This window comes from Onychomys torridus, chromosome 7 (genome assembly GCF_903995425.1).
Source record: "Onychomys torridus chromosome 7, mOncTor1.1, whole genome shotgun sequence".
Lineage (NCBI taxonomy): Eukaryota > Metazoa > Chordata > Mammalia > Rodentia > Cricetidae > Onychomys > Onychomys torridus.
In genome coordinates this window covers 86844010-86858122 of record NC_050449.1, presented here as the reverse complement: position 1 = coordinate 86858122, position 14113 = coordinate 86844010, and positions in this window count along the sequence as shown.

Below are 14113 nucleotides of genomic sequence, written 5' to 3'. Positions count from 1 at the left end.
CCTTCCCAAAGCAAATAAATGCTGAAATTTCATAATGCCAGGAAGTAGTAGACCTGATTTCCAATGTATAAAGCCTAGTTCTGTTTTACACACACACACACACACACACACACACACACACACACACACACACTACTTCAGGGAGAAACGTGTTTAGTTGAGCAAAGGACAGGAGGAACAAACCACGACAGCAGAAGCAAGCATCTGTTGTTTCTAGACTAAAGTCTCCTTTAACTTAGATTGTGCACTAAATTGTTCTAATGACTCATGTTATTAGTTTATTTCAAATCTTCAGCACCATAAAGTTCAATAAAATATCGTCATGGGGATAACTGCTCACTTCTTCTTCCTAGGAAAGACTTCCATTAGGAATATACTCAACTTCCCAAAGGTTAGCGACACTCAGCTCAGCACATGGTATGTCCTTTTCAATCAGGATTAATGAGCAGTCTTGTGGAATTTGGCTGTAGATATAATCCTTGTCTGATTTTTTTTAATCACACGATTTTGTTTTATTTTCAGACCCAGCACGTATATAAGTGGTCAAGAAAGTAGGGTTTTGTCCTTTGGATGCTTTAATGATTTAGTTTCCTACATTTAGTTACAAACTGGTGGAAAGAGAGCTTGAACAACTCCATTTACAGGCTGCAGCTTCAGCAATGATTCATCTGACCCAGAGTTCTAGTAGGTCTGGGTTTCTTCCTTTCTGGGCTTTTGCAGGGTGCTTCCAGAAGTGGTTGGGCAGTGCTCCCAATTCTACTTTGGAGTATTTGACCTTAGGCTCTTTTATATCTTAGGAGAAAAACTAGCTGTAAAGTATGCTTGCTTCTTTATCTTATTTGATACAGAGAGGATTGTCCATTCAGCATTTGGAAACATTGACTGTTTCCCCATTGTTTTCTTCTTTCTCTTGCTGTCTCATTTCCCACTTACTTTGAAAAAAACTGAATTCCTGAGTTCAAATCCCAATTCTGCTACCTCTTGTGTGATATGCTTCCATTGCATCCTTACCCAAGAAGTAGTACAGACACCTCTTCTTAGAGAGCTCTTGTGGGGACACTTTGATGCACAGGAATGACGCAGAATAATCTGCAGCCCATTGTGAAAGTTGTTGGTGGTGTTTGGAAGTGGGGGTAGACAATACTCGTGGAGTTTTGAGACAATGGCTTTTTAAAAAGCTTTATCAATTTTGTTTGCACAGTCTTCTAATCTTGTCTCTCTCTCTCTCTCTCTCTCTCTCTCTCTCTCTCTCTCTCTCTGTGTGTGTGTGTGTGTGTGTGTGTGTGTGTGTGTGTGTGTGTGTGTGTGAAGCATAATAGATACTTTGGCCAGAAAAGATCTAAGTAGCCAAGAAGATGAAGGGCATGATCAAAGGGGAAGTTGTATGCTTATGAGTTGGAACCAGCAACTAAATTAGCCCAACCTTGCTGAAGGTCAACTTGGCACTATAAAACAAAATAGTGAAAATATATGTGTGTTTTGATACTGCCATCCCATTTGGGGGAATTATCCCAAGGAGTACTCATATAATGATGTGGGAAGATATGGCTGTGCTCCAAGAATATTCATGATAGTGGTCATCCAAAAACCACAAGCAATACCAATTGGTTAAGCAAAGTGTAGAGCTTTTGAACAAAAGAGCACTTGCTGGAAAAAATGTATGCTCATGTGCTCAAATATTATGATCAGTTTTTAGAAGTCATACAACATTTTTTCTGAGTAAACACTGTATGTAGATTTTAACCATTAGGGAAGAAATGTCTATAAAATAAACTGATCAAGGTGACTATTACATAGTTGATGCATTCAGTCTTCATTTTTGTTTTCTTAATCTGTGAGGTGGCTTGTAGCAGGAATCTTAAAGAGTCTTATTAATAAAATCAAATCTGGGCCAGTTATTGGGGTGAATGCTGGAAGATCAGAGACACAGAATAAGCTACAGCTTCCTCACCTCACCAGTTCCTCAGCTGGTCTTGTTTCCTCAGACCGCAAGCTTCTGAGTCCTCAACCAAATGAATCTCAACTGAACTGTGCTGCTCAAAGCCTAAAAGCTTAACCAGCCAAATGCTTCTAGTTTCTGGTCTTCACACCTTATATATCTTTCTGTTTTTGCCATTACTCCCTGGGATTAAAGGCTCACTTCTTAGGATTAAAGGCGTGAGTCACCATGCCTGGCTGTTTCCTATGTGGCCTTGAACTCACAGAGATCCAGAGGGATTTCTGTCTCTGAAATGTTAGGATTAAAGCTGTGAGTGTCACCATTTTCTAGCCTCTGTATCTGGTGGCTGTCTGTTCTCTGACCCCAGATAAATTTATTAGGGTGCACAATATTTTGGGGAACACAATACCACCATAGTGGCTACTTTGATGCTAAGCCTATCTCTGTGAAGCTGTATGGGTAGCACAGAAAAATACACATAGAAGTGATTTGAAGATAGTACAAGTAAATTTTTGAATGTGTTTATAAGAACAATTTAGTTAATTCTGATGAAGAAAAGAATATATTATCATTGAAGAATCAAGAAAAGCCTAAAAGACCATAGTTTTGAAATTCATTTTATACATAATCCTTGATTCCGAGGCCTCTTCAGACACGATCTGCTGGCAATGTTTGTTAGATAGTAAAGAGAGCTGATGTTAATGGATGGTGAATAGCAAAGAGAGCTGGTGCTAACAAGCTGTCAGTGTTGACTAAGCATTCAGTGAAATGGGAGATTTCTTAATACGAAAATAATTAGAGTGAAGATGGAATCAAGTTAGAGCTTCTGGGGGTGATTTAGCTATCACCCACATAGTGTTGAATAAGCACATTGCAGGAGAACACTCCTGTCCCCAAATTCTTACATGCCTTGACATGAGTTTGACATTATGACAATAACTGGATGATGGCTGAACAAAGTGCCAGAATTAGAGATAATAGAACAGATGCTAAAATGCCATTAAAAATAAGTAGTTCAGTTGGAGCCCTGAACTGAGGTTCAACATGATGGACCCTCAGGGCAGGGAAGGCGGGGGAGAGACTATTGCAGTGAGTGAAATGTGAAGTTGAAGTGTACGCTATGAACCACACCAACTGCCTGCTCACTCTTTTCCAGAGCGGGCTGTGTACCTTTCTTACACTACCTTAGTCATTGGTTCTCAAAAGTGGTTTCTAGCGCAGGGTCAGTGTTGCCTGGGAGCTTGTTAGAGATTCAAACTTAGAGCTCTCCAGAGAGTACGAACCTGAGCACCTCTAGTGGTGACACCAAGCCATTGGTATTGCATCAGACTCCCCAGAAATTTCTTAGGTGGATTCAGTTTGGAAATGATTGCTGGAAATTAATCCTTGTTACAACATAGTCTCTTGTTCCTATCTACCTCTGTCTCCTAGTCCAAAGAATCAAGCTCAGATGGTAACTGCCACCTCATAGGTCTAGAGTTCTCCCATTTCCCATTCCCACTACAAGCTCCAAGCCCTTCACCCAGCCTCCAACTTCACACCACTTTTAACTATTAGCCATCTCTGGTCAATGCAAGGAGATTGAAAAGGAAGCTAGTTTGCCAGAGAGGTCACCAAAATGGCAGCCACTGGTCATCAGATACTGCTCAGAGATATCAAATCTATCGCTTGATATTTGAAGGTCTGATTTTAGTTTGAGGAATGGGAAGCTGGAATACTTTTAACTGGAAAAAGACAATAGGAGTAGACTCTTGTCATTTTACGATTCTCAACCTTCCAGTCATCAGAAATACACACACACACACACACACACACACACACACACACACACATATATATTCTGTGTAAATTATTCTAGTATTACATATATTACACATATATGTACATATGTATATATGTGTAATATATAGGTAAATATATATGATTAGAATGTTAGTGAAAAGACTTGAGTTTCTCTGGAATTATAAAAGAAAAGGGTAACTGCTCACCTACACCATAGGTACTCTTTAAGGAGAGCACTGAGAGTCCTTGTGTGTGGCCCACTGAATACCAACTTTCCCTGCTACCTTTCCTTAGCACTGTTGGTATTGCAAGCTTCAATCTGCTCTCAAGCCGAATCATGATTCCTGAAGTCTTCACCACAATGTGGGACCCTTTAGGGAGCATAACAATGTCTAGTGACAAGTCCCATGCTCTTGTAATTAAATCAGGATCTCTTGGTTATGATGGCTTCCCAGTGATGCTGGCAGAAGTCGGGACTGGATGAGACTTTCAACCAGGGCCGTGCTTGTGATCTAATGCTGACCGGAAAACGTGACCAGTTTGTTGCAAGATTTTCTTAATTGATGTATCAAAAAAAAAGTTCACAGGAAGAAACAGTTCTCTTCCTCTAGATAACACTACATTGTATGTGGTATCTATAGTTTACAGCAGTCTTGAAATGGTAAAGATGAGGTTTTGGAGAAGGTGGAGAGTCATTTCTTGACCATGCTGGCTTAGAGTATCCCTGGGTTCAGATTTGTTTCTGTGTTCAAAAATTAATAACCCTTTGATTTTATAGTCCCTTCAGTTTACTTTTCTATTATTTCCAGCCAACTTATGTGTCATTGCTTGGTTCTGATTCTGATTTATATGTAAATTTCAGTAAAAATCTAGGCTGAAGCAATTGGCATTTTGAGAGCAATCAGGAGAGGCAGTATGAAGCCAGAATCATGTGTAGAGACTTAACAAAGCAGACATACTCTCTTCCCATGGATTTGTGAGAGGAACTGTAATAGAGTAATGGGGGGTTAGAATTACAGACAGAAGGAAAATTGAGGAATTCACTTTTTTAAATAGTTTTCTCTATTTTGATTCATACCCACAAACTAGTAATGAATATTAATTTAAAAACTACTAATTATTTGAACTACATGATTCTCCATATTTCAGCTTACTCTTTTGCCAGACCATAAAAATATCTAGTGTGTACTATAGGCTTAAAATACTTAGATTATGTCTAACCACTTTGCCTTCCATCAATTTCCACTATAGCTCATGCTTTAAAGTTACTGCCAGTGTTCATAGATCTTCACACACTGTATATAAAAGAATACACAGCTTGTTCCCAACTTTCAATGGAGTTATTTCCTAATAAACCCATCCCAAGTGGGATCTGTGTTCAACACACCTAACCTATAGAGTACTGTAGCTATGAACACAAAGAACACTGTAGAGAATCGTCTGTCCTTATGACTATGTGACCGAGCAGGGCTGGAGGGGGCCCCTTGCTGCTCATCTTGCAAGACAGTATCATGCCACCTGTTCCTGAGGGGATACCAAAACTAAATACCTGAAGTCTAGTTTGTGCTGGATGAGAAACACCTTAATTGCATCATAAGTCAAAAAGTTATAAGGTGAATCATCATAAGTTGAGGACATGAATATCTTTCTGGAATTCAAAGATCAAAAAGATAAAAAAAATCTCTTAAAACCATCAATAATCTTTCGGTGGCATCTAGCACTCCAACAATCACTGCTTTCACTGGTACCTTGTAATCTGGATCACAGGAGCCAATAGCCAACTGGCACAGTTGCTGTTATAGCTGCTGTTGGCCTTGAAGGCAGTTTTCTGTAGCTGAACTTTCAATTTTATGAGATGTCACTGAGGTCCAGCTCTGTGCTTAATCTTTATAGTACTATTGCAACAATCCAGCTTTCATATTTGAGAAAAAGCTTATTTCTCTGTGTTAGGCTGTTAGAGTTTCTTGTGCCCAGGTGTTTTAATCACAACATTTAGAGTTCACTGAAAGAGTGCTTTCAGCTCAGATGTATAGACCCTGCTGTCACGTGTCTCCTGAGTTGTTGGATGAGGACAGATGTGGCCAGACATGACCCCTTCCTTTGTTCATACATGTCTTGTCTTGATGCTTAGAATCCTATTTCTTTTTTCCTTGGAACAAGTTCTTTTTCAAATATTTCATAGTTCCCATCCATAATGACTTAGGTTGGGCTCTCCTGGCTTATTAGACTTGCTAGTTTTTTGGAATATCTGTAAATTTTATGGTAGGTGTTTCTTTATCGCTGTCTAGATGATTTTACAGCCCTGTGCACATCAGTAGATGCTCTCATCCAAATGATAGGAGCTTGAAGTTGGTTAAATGCGAATGACTGAGTCTAAGTTGATGTATCAAAAACCCTTGCAGACTCGGTCCCCTGAAGATGGCTCATGCTACTACCCTTGAAGAACGAGAATATTGATTGTGATCGTCAGATATTTCATTTATAGACATGTGTGTATACATTTTTCTGAGGAGAACATCTTTTGCATTTCTTTCAACAAGCATTTCTTGACCAGTCCATTGCTGGACATGGGCATATTTTCTGGTGAGACAGAAATAGATATGACACACACTTTCTTCAAATAAAAGAGAGCTGTGGTTGAGGAGGTAATGAGAGTGCTGTTCCTGTCCTTACTAATAATGGGAAGCCAATTGTTTCACTGATTCATCTGAAACTTCTTACAGCTAAAAGCTCAGCTCAGTTAAGGGTGCTGAGAATGGTCTTCAGGCACTCCCCACCTTCATTACACACCCCTCCCCGGCACCTTGTGACAACCCTTGATTGAACTTTCCTGTTTTTTCTTCCTAGCACTTACCACTATCTGAAATTTTCTATCCATCTGTAAAATAGTTTCTGAAAGCAAATCTATCCTCCCTGTGCACCCTTGAGTCTTCAATGTTTATATTATGTTCTGAATCAAATCACGAGTGACATCACCCAGCTGCATCTTTGGAAGACTTCAAATGGTCTTTCCAAAGCTGGAGGTTCTGCTCTGTGCTTTCAAGCCTGAGATTGGAAAGAGGGGTTCAAGAGGCTAGCAGTGTGGAAATGTCTTAGGGAGAATCCCAGAAGACCCAGCAGTCAGTGTGTAGCTAGTGAAAGGGAGGTTGGCCAAGAAGCCAGGAGTCAGCTCTCAGGAGGAAAGGCTTATCTGTGAGTGGAAAGTGACATTTAGATTTCAGGAAAATCAAGTCACTTCTCCAAGTGGAATATATGCCATGGAATTTCAGAGTGTCTTCACTCTTGAATTTAGGATTACTTCTGAATCTTTTGGAGAATAGAGGGTTTGCCTCTCGAAAGAATGTCTAGTTCTAGGCTGGCTAGCATTCAAGAGTACACCTGTGAAGATGTACTTCTTGACAATATTTAAATACTCCAAAGGTATGGATTTGGGATAGGGAGCACCTCTCACATGGTGAGTTTTCAGAAGTGTCTACTTCCTGCTTGGTCAATTTTTGAAGAGCTGGGACTAGAGAGGAGTTCATCTTTCTTTAGAAACACCTACACCACTATTTGTTCATCATTGGTTATTTTCTATTGTAGTTGTGCCACTGGCTGGCTGTGAGCTGAATGATGCCAGGCAGGGACTGTGTCCTCTTTAAGGTCTGCTTCACCAACATTTACGTGCTTTATGAATGAGCACACAATGAAGACATCTAAATAGAATGGAGTTTAATTTTGGTTCCCAGATGGTAGGCTTCCGCACCTCTGTTCTTCCAGATGCTGGTGCTGAGAACTGGTTTGTGACATTGGTTTATGAAAACATTGGCAGTCCTATTGGATTCATTTCACCTTTAAAGTGAAATCTTAAAAAAAGATAATGTTGTGTGACATTATATTTAAGTATTTTTGTACTCTCTTTTCTGTCACTACCACAGAGCACAAAACAAGAAGTGTTCATTTGTTTGTTTGTTTACTGTGGTGATATTTTGTTTGTGTTCTAACAAATAAAGCTTGTCTGGGGATCAGAGTGTGGAGCTAGCCACTAAATAACCTAGAGGCCAGGCAGTGGTGGCACATACCTTTAATCCCACCACTTGAGAGAAGGAAGCAGGAAGATCAGGAGTTCAAGGCCACCTTGGGCTACAGAGATTGATTGATCTAGTGTAAAAGAGAAACAGAGCCAGTCAGTGGAGGCTCACGCCTTTGATCCCAGCACTAGGGAGGTGGAGAGGATTATAAGGTGGGAGGAGACAGAAGCTCAACCCCCTTTTCAGTCTGCGTCATTGTGGGGTAAGAGGTGACTTTGGGGGGCTCCTTTACTTCTCTGATCTTTCAGCATTTACTCTTACATCTGACTTTGGGTTTGTTGCCTGTTTTTAAATGGTCGCTGCCTTTTTAGCCACAGCGGTCTGAATCAGCAACGGCAACTCTGCCACTTTTAGTGGTGGTTAGACAGCAAGAATCACAGCCTGAGGGGATTCTGTTCCCTCTGGCACAGACTCTTGCAAAGCTAGGAAGGGAACTTAACTAAACCTCTGTCCCTTGAAAGAACTCAAGATTCAAAGGTTAAGGTGAAATTCTGCTCTTCAGAGAGGCTGAATAGCAAGTAACTCACCTCCTCTCCTCGCTTGCATCCTCCAAAAAGCCATGGCGCTTCGCCTCACCCCTCCTTAAAAAGCCCTGGACCTGGCTCCTCCCTACCACTTCCTGTCAGCTAGTTGCTGACTCAGCCTCCTGACTGCAGGTGAATTTTATTTAATCAAACACATCTTTGCATCATTAAACAAATGTTCCAGAGCATAAACAAAGTAATACACCTTTGTAGCTAGAGTTTTCCTGTCTGGTGGTCTTGAACTCACTCTGCAGCTAAAGCAGTCCTCAAACTTTTCGTCCTTTTGCCCCAGCCTGTGAACTAGCTGGGATTACAGGCTTCAAGCCTGGCAGTAACATTGCCTTTGAAACCAGCTGGTCATGAAGGAGACAGTAAATAGTTGTCCTCTTCTGAGTTTCAGTTTCTGCCTCTATAAATGGAGACAATTAACTGTTTTATAGGGTGACTGTGGAGATTAAAAGGAGATGAAATACAAAGAAAGCCTTGCACCCTGCCTCATTGTAAGCATCCATTAATGTCAGTTTGCAAACTTGGCTTCCTCCCCTGTGGAAACCAAGGTCAGGGCTCACCTAGAAGCAATGATCCACATGACTACATCCATTGGGTAACTCAGTCTTGTGAGTTCCTTGCTCTGTATGTTGTTGGACAGTTTTACTAGACAACCTCCAAAGACACCCAAATTACCTTCTTGTTTTAATACTTTAGTGAAATATGGCCATCCATAATGCTATTACTTGTGAGAAGCATGCCACTGGCAGAGGGCAGGCACCCTCCAGAACTTAGGAACTGAGTGTGGGCTGTTCCCTCCCACTGGGTTCTCTCTCTCTCTCTCTCTCTCTCTCCCCCAAGTCAGGGTTTCTCTGTGTAGTTTTGGTGCCTGTCCTGGATCTCACTCTGTAGACCAGGCTGGCCTCTAACGCACAGAGATCCGACTGCCTCTGCTTTCCGAGTGCTGGGATTAAAGGCGTGCACCATGGGTCTTTCTATATCTTACATAAAAATCAAATAACAAGACAAGCATTCTGCTCAAGACTGCAGCAGTCTCTGTGTTTGTTTAATGATTACTACAGCTTGGTTTGTAATTATGACTGCATGAGCAATCCTGCTTGATCCAGGGAACTCTCAGAAAGTAATGACGGTAATTTACAACCATGTGGCTTTGTGCAGATGCTTATGTTCTTGGTCTGGAGCCCGCTTGTGCTCATTCTGTTGACTGCCCGATGGCCCCATTCTCCACCTGCACAGCTCCCTTTGCTCCTGATGGAACACTGTAGTCTGGATAGTGTGTGTATGGGAAAGCCAAAGGAAACAAAATGTGTGTTGGGGAAGGAAGAGTGCATCTGGAAGAAATTCCTTTCCTTGTTTTCTCATCAAGACAAACCATCCCTCCTTACCTCCTTCCCCGCCCCCATCCCACCTCCAGCTTTCTTTTTGTGAATATAAAATCAGTACAGGTTTAGCCCTTTGGTGTATATCTAGAGCTTTAAAAAAGCTTGGAGAATTCCTTCAGGCTTTGGGTAAATTCCTGAATGCTTCCTTTCAACTGGGTATTTTTAGATAATTAAAAACTAATTGAAGTAAATTTCCATGTCTTTGGTTATAGATAAGTACGCCTTATTCATAGTGACAAGCCTCCTTCAAAGGAAAAAAAAGTAAGTTCTTCTTATATGGAAACCATGTTTAAGTCAAATTCAAATTTTTTGGAGAAAGGCATGTGTGATGAGGCAAAGGGAAAACAGCAACTGCACACTCACTTTCTGTGTGTTTCCTTTGAAAACATGCCACATCCTGAAATGAGACTCCACTTGTGTGTGCCATGGTCTTAAAGGGGAAAATAAAGATGTTGGTTAAAATCTTGAATAAGCCAGCCCCAAAGAATTTCCTTTGAAGTTATTTTATAAGCCTCCCCACTGAAAAGTTTAAGATAAGTTATAACATTGCTTTGTGCTTTGGAAATAAATTCAACACATTAGTTGTATTTATGGGAGAAAGTAGTAAATGTCCCAGAATGAATACACAGCCATAATTTACTCAGAGGGAACTGCTACTGCCCATAAACTTTTCCTGAGCCCCTCTCCTGGTTTATGACACCAGCCAGCCCTGAGAATGAATCACTGCTCTGTGCACCATCAGATTCTTGTGCTATGTAAATTTCCACCGACTGCTTATCAAATAGGATTATTAGTTATTGCCGATTTTCTTTGCTAATTTTCCAGGAGATTAAATACAGTCTATACTCCGTAGGGATGGCTGTAACTGGCTGACCTGCATATACATTTGGATTTGGAAGTCTGTGGGCATCAGTGGTAGAATAATAAGGTAGTTGTGGGGGTTTTCTTTGTATTAGGGATTGATGGGTCTATGGAAAGATCTCAGCCTATGGGAGAACAAATCAGGCATAGAGTCATAATATTATATGTCGTCATGCCCTAGCTGTCAAATGGGGGCAGTGACTAAAACGTGTTAATGTTTACCCAAGGGTTAGAGATCTACACTTAAGTTTTATGGAGAAAATGACAGATAAGTAAACCAAAAACCAACTATATTAATGGATAACATATCTGATACAAGCAAGAGACAGTTTTTCTTCAAGTTTACAAGACTAGATGTAACAGTAAAGATACCTGAGGCAGAATCACCACTTGGCAAGGTGAACTGAAGTGGCAGACTGCTATGAGGCTGATCCTCCAACACAACAGTGGCAGCCGAGATATTCAGGTCAGCTCATTGCTGAGGGGAAACAGTGGGAAAAATCTGTTTTGGGCCCAGCTCAAGGTATTCCTCCTATGCAGCTGATGAGTCTTTTTCATCAACCCTAGTGACAGCTGAAAATTCAGGACTCAGAGGCTGCTATAAAAGAGGAGCCACGGGCCCACCTACCCTGATACTCAGTCTTGGAATTAGGTGTGAGGTAGCTAAAGACCAAACATCATCTTCAAATGCTTAGGAGATGAGATCAAAAGTAGCATTGTTTGTCACTAAGCCCAAGTCTCCATTTATGCTGTCTGGATGTCAGGCCTGGGGGGATGATGCCATAGTTTTGTGTTCTCTAAAATAATTCACTCTTTATTTGTTGGCTGTTTATATTTTACCTGTTATCTCATAAACACACACACACACACACACACACACACACACACACATACACACATGGATGTATATTGATAAGTAAACAATTATTTATTTGTTATAAAATATGTGTTGTTCTATTTGGAGGGAAATATTTTGCTATATCTTTACCAATTACATCTGGGTAATATATATAATTTCCAGAGAAAATTGGTGTACACAAATACCCAATGTGACTTGACCTTGTTTCTTTCTTGATCTTGGTTCTTTATTCTATGTGACACTTTTTTCTAATGTGTCCTTTGCTACCAGACCAAGAGGATATGGTAAGAAATATATTCCTGCAGGTTTTCACATCTAAAGTTGTAACGGTTACAGGTTTAAAAGAAATATTACTATCTACTTGGAAAGTGTAGATCCTAGAATAATAACACTTCCATATCTAAAATGTTGCAAGTCTTTTCTCTGGTTGCTTATATGTCATGGTATTTGTCTTTCTCTGAGCCCCCTCAACCCTTCTCTGTTGCTTCTATCACCCATTGGCTTTGTCAGTGTTCTATTGCTATCAGCAGACACCATGATCAAGGCAACTCTTATAAAGGAGAGCGTTTAATTGTGGGCTTGCTTACATTTTCATAGATTAGTTTAATATCATTGTGGCATGAGCAATCATGGCTCTGAGGTAGGAGCTGAGTGCTGCATCCTAATATCCTAATCCACAAACAGAGAGAGGGAGAGAAAGAGAGAGAGAGAGAGAGAGAGAGAGAGAGAGAGAGAGAAAGAGAGAGAGAGCACTTAGGCCTGATGTAAGGCATGGGGGAATGTATATGCCACAACATGCTTGTGGAAGTCAGACTACAGGTCATGGGAGTCAGTTTCTCCTTCCATTATGTTGATCCTGAGTGTCACACTCATGTTATCAGTCTTAGTGGTTTTGTGAAACCTCAAAGTTCATCTCCAGTGACACACCTCTTCCAACAAGGCCACACTTCAAGTTGATTTGGGTCATGATGTTTTATCATAGCAATAGAAACCCAACTAAGACCATGATAAAAATCAACTTGAGGAGGAAAGCATTTGTTTCGCCTTACAGCTTGTAAGTATATCACCTAAGGAAGCCATAGAGAAGTGCTACTTAATGACTTCCTCATCGTGGCCTATTCAGCTTGTTTCCTTATGTTTCTGAGGGCCACTAGCCCAGTGGTGGCATCCCCCACAGTGAGCTTGGCCTCTCACATCAATCATTGTCTTGGGTTTATATTACTGTGATAAAACACAATGACCCCAAGTTGCTTGGGAGAGGAAAGGTTTATTTCATCTTACATTTTATGTTCCATCATCCAGGGGAGTCAGGACAGAAGCACAATTCAGGAACATAGAGGTAGGACCCAATGCATGGATGAGTGTTTCTTGCTGTCTTGCTTCTTGTGGCTTTCTCAGCCTGCTTTATTATGACAACCAAGATCAGCAGCCAAGGCTGGTGTCGTACAGAGTGAGCTGGGCCCTCCAACATAAATCATTCGTCAAGAAAATGCACCACAGACTTGCCCACAGGCCAATATGGTGGGAACATTTTCTCAGTTCAGGTTCTGTCTTCCAAAAATGACTCTAGTGTATGTCAAGTTCACATAAAAACTAGTCAGCACAATCATCAATCAAGAAAATGCACCAGAGTCTTGCCCACAGGCCACTCTAGTGGGGGCATTTTCTCATTTAAGAGGTTCTCTTCCTAAATGACTCTAACTTGCATTAATTTGACATAAAACTGGCTAGCACACCTTCTCAAACAGTTCCACTAACTGGGAACCAAATAATCAAATACATTAGCCTGTGAAGACCTGTATAATTCAAACCACCACATTTAATTCCCTGGCTCCAATAGGCTTGTGGCCATATCATAATGCAAAATTCATTTAGTTCATCTGCAAAAGTCCCCATAGTCTTTAATCTCAACACTGTTTAAAACACCAAAGTTCAAAAATCTCCTTGGAAACTCAAGACAATCTCTTAATTGTATGCTCCCCTGTAAAATAAGAGAACAAATTATGTACAATGGTACAAGATATATATATTATCATTCCAAAAGGGAGGGATCAGGGCCTGATCAGGAAATGCTTGCCTAAATCAAGACTGAAATCCAGCAGTGCAAACTCCAAACCCTGTAGCTCCCTGTCTAATGCTAGAAGTCTTACTTGGCTCTGTCCTTCTCATTTTTCTGCCTGCAACATATTTCTCTATCATGGATTGGTTCCACTCCCTGTCTACAGCTCTCTTTGGCATATTTCTCATGGCTCTAGTGTCTCCAATAATTTGGAGTCTCCAATGTAGCCTAGGCTTTACTTCAACTTCATACAATAGACTCTTAGGACCTCAATGCAGGGACTCCCCTGCCACACACCTGGCTTCAACAGCTCTTCTTAACCACACACACAGATTAAACAAACCCTTTGCTTATTACAATTCATGATTCTAAAGACACAACACTAACAAGTGTAGCTGTTCACTTGAGAGCTATGAGAGCCACTACATAACCAGTCTATGCCCAAGATCACAGAAACCATGTAAAGTTGGGAAGGTTTGCTTTGACTTGTGATTTCTGACTGCTTCTGCTTCTTTTTGGTAGGGAATGCATAGTGGAAAGAACATGTAGTAGTAGCTCTTCACTTGGTGGTAGACCAGGATGCAAAGCAGATTCATCTGGAACCATAGACAGTCATAAGGCTTGCTCT